The following is a 13790-nucleotide window of genomic DNA, read 5'->3' on the forward strand; positions in this document are numbered from 1 at the left end:
TCAAGTGTAATATGACGACAGCTCTGATGGCCATTCTAGAAAAAGAGTTCCAAAATTGCCCTGAAGGGTGGAGTCGGTGCATAGATTACCAAGGGGAGTACTTCGAAGGTGACCATAGTGATATTCAGCAATGAGGTATGTAGCACTTTTTCTAGGATGAGTTCGCAAACTTAATTGTCAGACCTATATGTATATGCATATGTATACGTGTTAATTGTCTTCGATTTTCTTTTGTCACTGCCTAACCTCTCTTCACCCATCTGGCAGCTGGGGGAGCTAGGGACTCAGAGAGATAACTTAACTGAATCCGTCCTTCCCATCCATCCTTTGCCTCTTGGGCAGCTGGCAGCTGGACTGACTTCTGAGGACAATGGGCAGCTGTAGCCAAAGAGAGCCCAGAATATCTGCAGCAGAAGGGAGCAGAGGGTAACACCAAAACAGCCCTGCAGGAGATGCGGACATCAAAAAGATTTGTCCACCAGAGTTTGCAGTTTCCTGCAGCTTTATAAATAATTCACTTGGGTAATGTTTTATCGAGAAGTGCACAATCGTCTCGAAAGCCTGAGAATATAATGGGCTTTAAAAAAAAAATTCTTAATAGAAAAACGTCAAGGCTTTGACCAGACACCCTTCTTCAACCTCAGTATGTTTTTTCCTTCTTGGAAAAAACTCAACACACAAATAAATTTGTTGTAATTGTCACCTGGTGTGAAAATTTCAGCTTCAGTGTTAGGCTAACAGTGTACACGAACCCAGCTAAGCCCTCAAGATTTCTAATTTTTTTTTAACAGCCAGTAATTGGACACTGTGCTCATTTCCGGGAGAAAGTCATTGAATCAATTCTTCATTTAACCTTTTTGCTGACATGTTCCCTGTCCCATGACAAAGATATTTCAGTCCATCTACTCATTATTAAGCCTGAATCTCCCCAACAGCATTTTCATGCACTGATTTGTGTTTCTTGACATACATTCCTCATAAGCTCATCAGAAAGTCAGTTTCTCTAGTCATAAGTGAAACAGGAAAGAAAATGTGGATGGTTTATGAATTTTCATCATCACTCCCAAGAACACATTCTAGGTGTTTGCCAAAGATGGTGGATCTTCAGGGAAGATGGATGGGTCGGATTGAATGATAAAAGTGTGGGCTCTGGGTTCGTGGTCCGGTTGCACTCTGAGCTGCTCCACACGTGCGTTGTGTGACACTGAGCACCTTCTTTACCCGTTTTGTGTGTCAGCTTCCTTGCCTGTGAACTGTGGATACAATTGTGGATACCTAGGAAGGTTACTATGAAGATTAAGTTAAAAAATGGAAGGCACTTAGCGCAGGGCTAGTCCCTGGAAGGTACCTTAAAAAGCTAGCTTCCCTCCATTATCCTGTCTTGTCTTAACACACTTGCTATGTGAGGCTCTTCCACCTGGCATGCAGAAGGCAAAAACTATATTAATTGAATAAATGAATAGTTGCTTCTTGGACTTTCTACCCTGAAGCTGTGGCTGTATACCGGGGATGCCAAAACAAATGTACACATTTTAAGAGACGTTATCTATGTATTACTTTTCAAAGTTGAATTGAAATGACGGTAGCAATGTGTAGTGTGAAGTTCGCTCCAAAGATGGCGTTAATGAAATGAATACTAGCGTTAGTCACTGTATTACATTTGTAATACATTTTTTTTTCCTTTCTTAAAATGTGGATGCATTTTTTTTTTTTTTTGGCACCCTCTGTATATTTCTCTGTTTCTCATTCTCCTTTCCTTCACTGTAGGTTGTGTTGAAAGGCCGGTATTGTCCTCTTCACCTATCCTTGGTTTGCTGAGCAAGATTCCCACAGAGAATGCGCAGGACGAGTGGAAGAGGTGAAAACAAAGAGGCAGTTTGTCAAATTAGATGGCATTCTTTCCCTGAAGTGAGCGGTTTGATCACTTCAAATCTGTAGTGATCAATTTGAGCTGACATGATTTTGAGGTGTTACTTTTCTGCTTGTTAACAGATACCTGAGGCATACCAAACATTTTAAGACTTTAAGCAAAAATTAATTCAAATCAGGCAGCATCCAATCTAGCAGATCGAAAGGAGCTCTGAGGAGCTGTACAAAATGAAAAACATTTATAGGCAGAAGGCAGTGGGAGCAAGGAAGTTATCCTAGGCCAAAAAGCAGGTTGGTTATTACAAGATCTCTTTCCTTTACGGGATGGTAGATGGTAGGGGTCTATTAGTGCTGATCAGGCAATTCCTGATTGACTGGTTTAAATTCCATTTTGGAGAGATCCAAACTCTTCGTTTGGTGACGTCGGGCTTAGCAAAAGCAACTCCATTTTGAGCCAGGTGTCTTGTTTTTTAAAACAATACAAAAGCAGTATTTGCAAAATAAACTCATCGGGAGACTTCTAAAGGGAATTTCTTTCAATTAAAAAGAGACATAAGTTATTTAAAACCACATGGGCATTTTAAGGAGAAAGGTTAAAAAATTTTTCAAGAGATAGAATTTCTAGATTGTTTGCTCCTCCTTCTTTGCTCTTTCTCCTGGTCCTTCTCCTTCTCTTTCAAAGTTTTTTCCTTCTCTTTCTCTTTGTCCTTCCTTTCTCGTTTTCTCTACATCCTTTCCATCTCTTCCTTTAATACATCTCAGAGTGTGTGGCATTCGTGGTGGGAAGTCCTCAGTGAGCTAAGGCCAAGCTGTGTAGGAATGGGTTGTTTGACTGGGTTAAAGGTTACTATAGAATGGGGGCAATTAATAGTTGGAAAAGTAGGTCGAGGACAGATTCGATAAAGCTTGCAATGCCAGTCTATGCTATGGTAACTCAGAGTCATTGAGGCTGAGGGAGCAGAGGGAATGAGATGTATGCTAAGTGTTTTTCATCATTTTGAATGTGATGTTCTGACCTCATCAGTATTTCTCCAGAATTCATGAAAACTCAAGTGTCCATTCAGGGTCATGATTATTCTTGTGAAAATATTAAATGAGGAGGATGGGCAGAAACATCCATTCTCTGCGTGATTGGGACTTGACCAATCTCTGAATCCAGCCTTCCAACTTCAGTAGAGAAGAAATGGTTGTGTGGTGTGCTGGCAAGGAACAACCAAGAAAATTCTACCTTCCCCTTTCCTTTTTCAGAGGATCTTCCTTTCTTAGAACTAACCTACCCCAGCCCTGGGGAATCACTTACTTCTCCGTTTGGATTTCTGTGCCAGTGGTATCAATTCTACCTGTAAGGCCTTCTGATCAGAAGGTTTCCTTTTTCTTTCAGACTTTCTGATTTTCAAAGAACTTTTAACAAAGTCCTACCAAGCCAAGGTGCTTCTGAAAGCCACCTCCGTTTAAATTGTACCTAGGTAATTATAATTTCTTTAACAGTGGACATTCCTCTGGTAATATGTATTCAACACTAAAAAAAGATATTTTGAAATTCTTTAACAGCATATTAAAATGCAAATCGGTCTTCCTATTAACAATTTTTGGAAGTTCTCTGACAACACATTTAAATGCAAATTACCAAAGTGTGGATGCTAAAATTAAAACTGGGAAACATAATACACCTCCACGGAGGGGCTGATGCTGGAACAGCAGAGGAAAGCAGTGCTCCAGGCCCCCTGCACTGTAATCACACAGGGGGTCAGTGACCAGGTCTGGACAACGGAAGAGGAGAACATTCCCACCTCCCAGCTGCTCCTCTCCCATCTGCACTTAATTCTGCAAAGTGGATTGAGCAGAATGGACTCATTGCAACCTGATAAGAGTGCACATTCTCTCCTTCCTCACATCTCATGTGGCCTGGACAGACTGGGGAAGGCAAAGCTCCTGACCCACTGCTATCATTTACTCTGTGACTCTAATTCACAACCTTTCCAAGGTTTCCCCCTATTTCTCCTGCTTTCTCTAGAACTGGATTGTTGCAAGAGGCAGATCCCCATGGCAACGACACAAGCTGATGCTTTCCCAACTCTGCTTTTGTGACACCACAGGGTCCTTCTCATTATTCTAAAGGGTATCACAGGATTCTCAAACAAAATTGTTTTTAATTCACTCTAAATTTAAAACAAAATATGTATCACTCTGTGGTGTGGGGGGGCCACTGGATGGTGAAAGATGTGGGCTGGGAGTCAGGGGTGGTGAGTGTGAAATTAAATAGTGATCTGAGCAAAAGACTTCAGCATTTAATGTTACAGGTCATTTCAGGACTGTTTGATTTCCTAAGAACAATGTAGACTGGACTCCTAATTCCTAAAATGCAGCTCCCAGGTTAATATTCTAAAATAACTTGGGCCCTGAGAGACGGCTTTCTTGGCAAGGCTGACCATTCCATCCTCTGACACCATTTCTCCAGATGACGTGTCTTTAAGGCCCTTCTAAGTGGCCTGAGCAAATTTCCTGATGAAATAGGTCTCTGTGGTACTCTTCACTGGATCCTCTGTTTAAAAATAAGTTTTCATTATACAAGTAATACATGAATACATTTTCTTCCAAGAGCTCTTTTGTATTAAACCCAGTCCCCTCCTCTTCTCTCAAAAGTCACCCTTTGCTATGAAATTAGTAAGTACCCTTCAAAATAATTCTAATAGATATCTATTGATGCTATATAGAACTATTGTGTGTCTTTTTCTAAAAAAAGAAATACCATCTCTCTATAATATGATTTTTGTCTCTCAATATTTCTTATCAGTTTTGATGTTTGTAGCTTTAATCCATTTCTTTACTTTTAGTATTCTATCACATGATTCCATCACAGTTTATTTAGCCAGTCCCTTAATGGTAGACATTTAAATTACTTCTAGTTTTTCACTGTTACATATAATTCTGCAGGGAGTATTTTTGCATTTCGGCTCATATTAGGGTAGACACTTAGAAATGGAATAGCTGTGATCCTAATTTTTCAAAGAGTCTGCCCCTTTCTCTTGACCCTCTATATCTGGCACAGATCTAGAAACATTCCTTTTTGACTAGTAGGTTCTGGTTTCCTGGAAGGAGAGATCTTGTTCCCTATTGAAACTCTATTCCATAAATCTGTGTAATTAAAAAATAACAATATTGCAAGAAATTACATCACCATGACAGGCATATCTTGTGTTTTATCCACAGTGCAAATGACAGGGTGTGAAGCAGAGCTCTGAGTGATGGACTTAATATTTATTCAGTGTTGCTGCATATCCATAGATTCGATATTCTTCCCGGAGGGTGCAAAACTCACTCTGTATATTTACCCCTCAGTGCTTTATTTCTCTTTGGAAAGTTTGCTTTAGGGCAGGAATAATAATTTGCAATTGTATAGTTATTTGTGGTCTTTGGTGAGCCTTCTGGTCTGGGGTATTGAATTATCTGGTGAATTCAGACAGTGTAGATAGCTCAAAGCTGCTGCTGCTGGTGATGATGATGATGCTCCATTGGGATGATCAGAACCCTTGCTGAGGAAAAAACCATCATCAACTCTGAATGACTTCCCTTTGTAGACTGCATGTTAAATTCAATTAGAGAATAGATAGGCATTTGGTATAATTTCAATCATAGCTGGCTCAACTTGGAAAAGAGCTTAGACCAATACCCTCATATTCCATCTGAGAAAACTGAATCTCAAAGAGGGAATACATCCTGTCCACAATCACTCAGCAAGATATTGTCAGGGCCAACATTATTAATCAGGCTTTTCAAAATTTACTTTTTAAATGTTACATCCAGTAAAATTCAGTTATGTTTCCTTTTTGGTGTATAGTTCTGTGAATTTTGACAAATTTACCAACACAATCAGGATACAGAACAGTTCCATTACTCCAAAAAATTACATGCTGAGCCTTTGTAGTCAAACCCTACTTCCATCCCTAACCTCAATCAACCACAGGTCTCTGAAACAGTAGTTCTATTTCCAAGATTTTGTATAAATGGGAGCATACAGCATTTAACATTGTAAGCCTGGCTATTTTTATTTACATAATGTGTTCAAGATTCATTTATGTTGTTGAGTGTATTAGAAGTTCATTTCTTTTTATTTGTTAATGTCATTCCATTGTATGGGTACGTCACTGTTTGTTTCCCCATTCAAGCACTGAAGGACAATTGGGTTATTTCTAACTTTTGGTGATTACAGATAATGCTGCTATAAATGTTTGTGTACAAGTTTTTATGGGAGCATAAGATTCTGTTTCTCTAGGGTAAATAACTAGAAGTGGAAAGATTAACAACTAGAGTTGAGACTGCTAGGTCATATAGTAAGTATATATTTAACATTATAAGAAACTGTCAAACTGTTTACCAGTGTTATTGTACTATTTTGTAGTTCCACGTGAATAAGAGATCCAGTTATCTACAACTTTGGTTGTTAGTGTTTAGATTTTAGCCAGTTTAGTGAATTTGTAGTAGTATCTCATTGCGGTTTTAATTTTGCATTTACCTAATTCTAATCAGTTTAACAGATCATCGCTAGCATTGAGCATAACCCAGAGATACAGGAAACAAAAATAGAGAACTAAAATTCCTTGACGGAAATAGACAGGAATTCTAAGACTTGTTTTCTGAAGACCATGTGTGGGTAGGGCATGAAAATATATGTACCTGATCAAATGAAAAACAAATAAGAACATTGATTACCTGGCAGATGTAAATCAATTAGATTGTGTCAGTAAGTACTCTTTTGGTTGTGATCACAGAAATCCGACACTATTTGACTGAACCTAAAAAGAAATCTATTTAAAAATCCAGGGTGTAATATGCCATAAGAAATAGTGGCTGTATCCAGTTACTTAAACTTTGCAGTCAGGAATCTGTCTTCCTCCTTTTCATGGTTTGTATAGGTTTCTGTTGGCTTCATTTTGGGGCACATTCTTCCCATGATGTGACAAGGTCACTAGTAATTCCAGATTTTATAGTCTTTTTTCAAAGCAACTCCAGCAAATGGAGGAGCCTTTCCAAAATTAGAGTTGAAATTTCAAAGTTCACATTGATTGGCCTGGATTGGGCTATATTCTCACCTCTGAACCAATGACTATTATTCTGATTGTCCAGGCCGAGGTCTGGAACCAGGAAGTTGGCTCAGCCCTTAGTACAGCGCAGACTGCAAGTAAGGAAAGAGCAAATCTCAGAGGAAATTTGAGGGCCTGTGAACATGACAAGAAGGTCTTGATTCTAGAAAGCCAAAACAAGAGCTACCCACTACGTAGGCGAAGTTGAAGAAGGATGGAAGCTCTGAAAAGAAACTGTTCACAGTGTGGCTTAGAAGCCTGTTTTGTGTGAGAAGGAGAGCTCAAAGGCTGGTTTCTGTAACTCTAACAGTAGCAATTCTCTTGAATCCAGGGGAGTGAGTGAATAGAATATGCTGAGTTTTTGTAGTCGCTGACTTTAGCCCTGACATGTATAATAAGTGCCATTCTCCAGTAATACTGAATGGCATATACAAAAGACAGGTCATGCCTCTTTTTTTAACTAATTGCTACCTGCTATATTTTGTTTTATATATATATAAATACACATATGTGTATATATATACACACATATATACATATAATGTATATATATATACACACACGTATATACATATATGTGTGTGTATATATATATATATAAATTAGAGAACAGATTTCAAGTTAAAAAGTATATCAGATACAATTTTTAATGTCAAAATCTTTATAGCTGAGGGGAAAAATCATTAAGAATGAAAAGCAGAATGTTAGTTGAAGAACAGTGTTTGGAAAGAGAAGATGGTAGTCATCTTAAGTTGTGGAAGTTTCTCTCTCGACTTCCATAGTTCTCACCATAAACTGGTGTGCTCGGGATTCAGAGTGTCACAGCCAGAGTTCCTAAGTAATCGTCTGAATTGCACCATTGCAGAAGCACCACCTCCGTTCAGCTGCCAACAGGTATGGAGCTGAGAAACCCAGAGACAAAATTGCTTCATGGGAGGCTGAGTCTCCGCCTGATACTTCATCAGAGCGGAGTTTGTTTGTAGGAAGGTGTGGAGAATGTCGCCATCAGGAGTCCTATGTGGTTGCTGCCGAAACAGCTGCGTCACGAGAAACATTTCCTGGGAACCAAGAAAGAGACCAGAGATTTGGGCAAGTCTCTTGGCCCGTTGCCGATGCCAGGGTGACCATTTAGCACTTGAGAAAATCTGAGAGCCTAAAAATTAGTCCTCAACCTCTTTGGGATAAGAATAAAAAGGGCGATAATGAAAAAAAATGCTTTAATATTTTATTCAAAGTCTGACATGGGGTGTAGCTGGTGTACTGTCTGAAAACATCTCAGAATGAAACTTTCACGCACAGCTTTCTTAATGTTCTCTCCTTCCATCTATTCTGCTACCGTTCCCATTTTCTCGTTGGCAGGCCCTCCTGTTGCAGCCCCTCTTTCCCCAGCTCTGGCTTTTGCAGAGCCAAGGTGCCTTAGTGTGATTTGTATGTTCCAGATACTTACTTTAGAACGCAATGACTCTGAGTTTTTTCTTTTTCTGAGCATAGCACCAATATACCATAGATTGTTTTTCCACTGGGATCTACTCAGAATACTTTTGTGGTGTACATGTTCCCATGTGCTATTTCACCCCAAAAGCTAGAACTCCTGGGTCATGAAAGAAGCATTTCTATTTTAATTAAAACAATGCATTCTATGTTATTGTCTATTTTGTAAACGTCGGGTTATGGTTTCAAATGCTAGTATTTTGTAGTTGGTATTCTGATGTTCTGACATGGCAGCAAACCTTTTTTAAAGGACCGATCCCTTTGTAAGTTTTTGCCCATTTCTTCAAAACTCAGAATACCAGATAGAATGATTTTTATTTTATTTTTTTATTTTTTTATTTTTTTTATTTATTTATTTTTTTCAGATAGAATGATTTTTAGATGTACAGAAGTTTTGTGTTTCAGCCACAGGCCTGAGTGGAAACATGTGAATATAGTGGCTGTCATTCTAATCTATTTTTCTCCCTTTCAAGCCTTCTGCTAATGGTGATAATAAATGACTGTTATTTTCTGATAAAGGATTTAAGTCACTTGCACCATCACTTGATGTTTTGGGGAGTAACGTTTTTGATTTTGTTTTGAATCATTGCCAATTGACAAGCTTAATTTAACATAAAATCTGGAGGCCTGAGGATTTTTGTTTTGTGTTTAGATAGATGTCTTTATTTCTTTATATCTCTGCATGCTTTATTTGTGACCATAGTCAAACATCATATACATCATAAGTGTGTGAGTGATGATGTGTCTTTTCCTTCTAAAAATTTAAATAGCTTTACATTTAGATTTTATTCCCAGTGTACTCGTAATGAGTTGAAGGTGCAGGCATACGTCCTCATGACCCTATAGCTTCTCCAACAGGGATGTCATTGCGATTTCCACTATCATTTTGGGAAATTGACCCAGTTGTACTTAATCCATGAAAGTGTATGTCCGATTTTAAAGGGCTCCGAGATTTGTGATGGAAAATAAATCACACATAATTACTCTTAACAAATAATTACTCTTCTACATCTTATACTGTAAGCTTTAGACTGAGCTGTACAATTTAACAAATTTAAAAAAGATTTTATTGGGGAAGGGGAACAGGACTTTATGGGGGGAACAGTGTATACTTCCAGGACTTTTTTCCAAGTCAAGTTGTTGTCCTTTCAATCTTAGTTGTGGAAGGTGCCGTTCAGCTTCAAGTTGTTGTCCTTTCAGTCTTAGTTGTGGAGGGCGCAGCTCAGCTCCAGGTCCAGTTGCCGTTGCTAGTTGCAGGGGGCACAGCCCCCCATCCCTTGCAGGAGTTGAGGAATTGAACTGGCAACCTTGTGGTTGAGAGCCCCCGCTCCAACCAACTGAGCCATCCAGGAGGCAGCTCAGCTCAAGGTGCCTGTTCAATCTTAGTTGCAGGGGGCACAGCCCACCATCCCTTTCGGGACTCTGAGGAGTTGAACTGGCAACCTTGTGGTTGAGAGCCCACTGGCCCATGTGGGAATCGAACCAGCAGCCTTTGGAATTAGGAGCATGGAGCTCTAACTGCCTGAGCCACCAGGCTGGCCCCCAATTTAACAATTTAATTCAACAAAGACTTATGAACACTCACCACATTCCAGCCACTGTGAGAAATGCTGGGGCTGTGAAAATGAGTAGGACATTGTTCCCTAAGGATAAGGGTGGGGGTGGGGAAATAGATGTTATTACTGCTAGATATCTGCACTGTGCCTTAGAATTTGTCATTTAATTTTCCTCTAAAATACAGTTTTATGAGGGGGAATTTTGCCTCCCTTTCTATCTATTGTTAATTTTAAGACTATCTGCAAAATCTTTTTTATGTAGATTGAGTTACCTAGAATTGAATTAATAATATGATGGTGAGTTAATTACTCAGCATGGTTGGTGAGGAAAATCTACCTCCTGTGGTAATTGTGATAATGACAGTAGTAATAACAATAGTAAGAATAATAATATTATGTCAAATGCTTCTTGAACACTCACCAACGTGCCAGGTATGATTCTAAATATATTTTATGATTTACCTCACTTTATCCTTCTGTATTACTCTAAGTCCTCCCAGAAGCAGATGCCAAGATAGGATTAAACATGCAAGAATTTTGTCAGGGAAAATGCCTGTGAGCAAAAATGGGGAAGGAGCCAGAAGAGACTGGAAGGTCTGTCAGGTAATGATGCAAGTGTTACCTCGAGTAAGGGGTAGGGGGTAGGTTAGGTGGAAGTATCCGAGACTGCTATCAGTCTGAGGAAGACTAGGCAAGAGGGGCAGGGAGTCCTTGATTCAAAATTATCCATTAAAGGAGTCTCATGTCTTCTAGAAATGGGCCTGCCTTAACCTTCGTCCTGTGTCCCGTCATTGTTAGGGAGAAGCCTGTGCAAGGTGGGGCACTGGTGCAAATGCTGCTGTGGATTTCAGAGCACAGCTGTCAGGGTCGTGGCTCAGCTGATCACTTACATTCCCTGTGGTGAGAAGTCTGTAGATGCATTCTCAAGGTGACCACACCTTACAACAACTTCATCGTACAGATGGGAAAACTAAGGCAACAGAGACATTAAGCAATTTGCCCAAGGTTAATAACTCATAACTGACAGAACCAGGGTCCCAACTCATGCAATCTGGTGTCAGACTCTAAGCTTTTAGTCGCTAGATCAACTCGCAAGGTTATACTTTAATAGTCTTTGGTACTATTAACACAAAACTCTTTACAATGATCTACAAATTATGAAGCACCCTATGAGGATGTAGAACAGTAATTCTTAAACTTGAGCCTACATAGAATCACCCTGGGACTTATTGGAGAAGCAGATGAATAGCTCCTCACCCTACAAATTCTGGGGCAATATATCTGGGGCGAGGCTTCAAGATTTACATTTTTAAGGTCTTTCTCTCGTGATCCTTTCCAAATAATCTTTGAATCAAACTTCCACAAACACTACTCTAGAGAAAGAATACCGGGCTTGGAGACAGAAAAGAGTGCTTTCAGTTCTGATTGTGCCAATTTCTAGTTGTAAAACCTTGGATAGCTTACTTAAATCTGTTAAGCCTGGTTTGTAGAGATGATGATAACAGCACCAATGAACTCAGTAGGGCTCGCCAGGTTGTTGTGAGTTGCCCTTGGACTAGATGGGAAAGCATTGCTTGATAATCTGGGGGAGCATTGTCCAAGTACCTGCTAGGATGATGCCTGCTGGCAGCAGTGCCCTCAGCAATAGCATCATTCTCTGATTGTGTCACCACATGGTCGGGGAACCTGGCTATTTGTGGGAATGTCATGTGCTTCAGATTTGATCATATTTGATATCTGTCCTTGAATTCAGGTGAGATAGAAAGGAATGTCTTTCAAGTAGCCAATAAATCACAGAGTTAATTTCTCCTCCAGTTCTTCAGTCAGTCACACTATGTCTCTGGAGAGCATCCTGGTTATGTGGGTGGCTTAAAAACGGAATCCTTGAAAAGGCATTTTATTGGTGCATTTCCCCCCCTTCATTCATGGCGTTACTACTGGCCGTGTTGAAAAATTAACAGTAAGTCAGGGAGCTGTGGAAGATGAAGAAATTTTTCATGTAATGCTTGGCCCTTCCTCCAGCTTCCGATGGGAGCCAGAATATGCTAGAACTTGCATCCTCCTGCATTTCACTGAGGGATATCTAATGGTCCTATATCCCATGAAAGCAAATCTTGGATCAGCTTGAGTGCTCTGTGAGGCCGTGAAGTGCCTCCCTGTCCGTAAAGATTACTCACACTGGTCTCACATTACTAGTCCTTTGCCTGGGAAACACCATCTGGTGAAAGAGGGGGAAACTGATTGTCCAAGACTGGGCACTGCTACACACGTTGCCTCTACTGGATCTACCTGGGTGCTTTTCTCCTCTATTTTATGTTCTTGAGCCAAGGATATTAGGAAACAATAAAACCCCTGAGTCTCCCGCAGCCTCAGTCTCTTTATCTTGAGGGTCATACATGCCCTATTTCAATGAGGATCGATGAGATTAGAGGCAACCCCTTTCTTAAGACCTAACTGGTTACCAGATTATGGTAACACATTAAACTATCTTTAACCCTGAGCTCTATTTCCCATAGGCAGAATATAGTAAATTAAACTTTTGTTTGTGCAAATGCATTCTATACCATAAAATTAAGAGAGGTATCAAAAATAAATACAATGACAAGAAAACTCAAGTGGAAATTTTGTCGCGGGCATGTAAGAAGCAGATAAAATCAAACAATGAAAACCTTCAACAATAAAAACCTCTATCATAAATATTCCTTTTGGGAATTTTTTCTGTGTGGACTAAACCAGATGAGATATACTAACATCCATTATTGTTATTGTTTTGTACTGGAATTTTCTCTTTAGAGTCATAGATATTCTTCAATTTATTCATCTTAAGCATGATTATAATTGAGTTAATGTGCTCGAATACCTCTCATTTATAGCACAGTCAATATTCAGGGAGAAGCAGTTTCCATGACTTCTTTTTCAAAGATCCTTTGCTCTTTGATATCAATAAGATATTTCCTTTTGATTATCCATCAATGACATTATAAACAGATGTCAAAGTTTCTCTTTTGGCAATGTAACTTTACCAAGACATTCACCTCCAAAAAAGTCCTGTTTTTATTTTCTTTTAATGCCTGTCAAGAATGGTGATTTTTGCATTCAGTAATTTCAGCTCCTGTCTGGAAATCATCCTCGAAGTATTCTGTGTCATTGCATGCAGCTTCCCTTGACCTCTGACCTCATGCCAAGCACTTGTCTTTCTGTTCAGACAGAGCCGCACCAATTTTAAAAGGCATTATATTAATTTATTTATAACCGTGTTGGTCCAAAAGTATTTTAATGTGGATTAAAAAAACATAATAATATAGGACATTAAAATTATTTGAAACATCAAAAGTTGTGTGGTCAGTGAAGACTTTTTAGAGAAGAAAGATGATAGATCTAAAACCAAAAAGTAGCAGTATATATGTTAGGAAAGGGCAGGAGGAATGGTTCTCGGAGCTGAGGGAGCAGAATGAGCAAAGAAATGAAATTCAGCACGGATCTTCTAAAAACCCTTTGATGGCTCCTGGTTTGGCATTCTCAAGTTTATACTATCCGGCTGAAACCAAGATCTCCTCTTCCTTCCCTAGTCATTCCTTTGTTCTTTATTTTTGTTCTCTTCCTTCCTCCTTTTCCTCCCTTCCTTCCTTCCTCCCTCCCTCCCTCCCTCCCTCCCTCCGTCCCTCCCTCCCTCCCTCCCTCCCTCCCTCCCTTCCTTCCTTCCTTCCTTCCAGGTTAAAAGAATGACATTTTCTTTTTCAATTGCTGCATAGTGTATAATCCAGACTATTAAGGGGATTTTTAATTAGTTAAT

General features: G+C 39.5%; 1 protein-coding gene across 2 annotated transcripts in view; it reads left to right on the forward strand.

The window, feature by feature from the left end:
* Positions 1-13790, forward strand: part of KCTD16 (potassium channel tetramerization domain containing 16) — a 224389-nt gene that overhangs the window by 49470 nt on the left and 161129 nt on the right. The gene's annotated exons all lie outside the window — the stretch shown is intronic.

This window comes from Rhinolophus hipposideros, assembly GCF_964194185.1.
Source record: "Rhinolophus hipposideros genome assembly, chromosome: 23".
NCBI classification, from domain to species: domain Eukaryota; kingdom Metazoa; phylum Chordata; class Mammalia; order Chiroptera; family Rhinolophidae; genus Rhinolophus; species Rhinolophus hipposideros.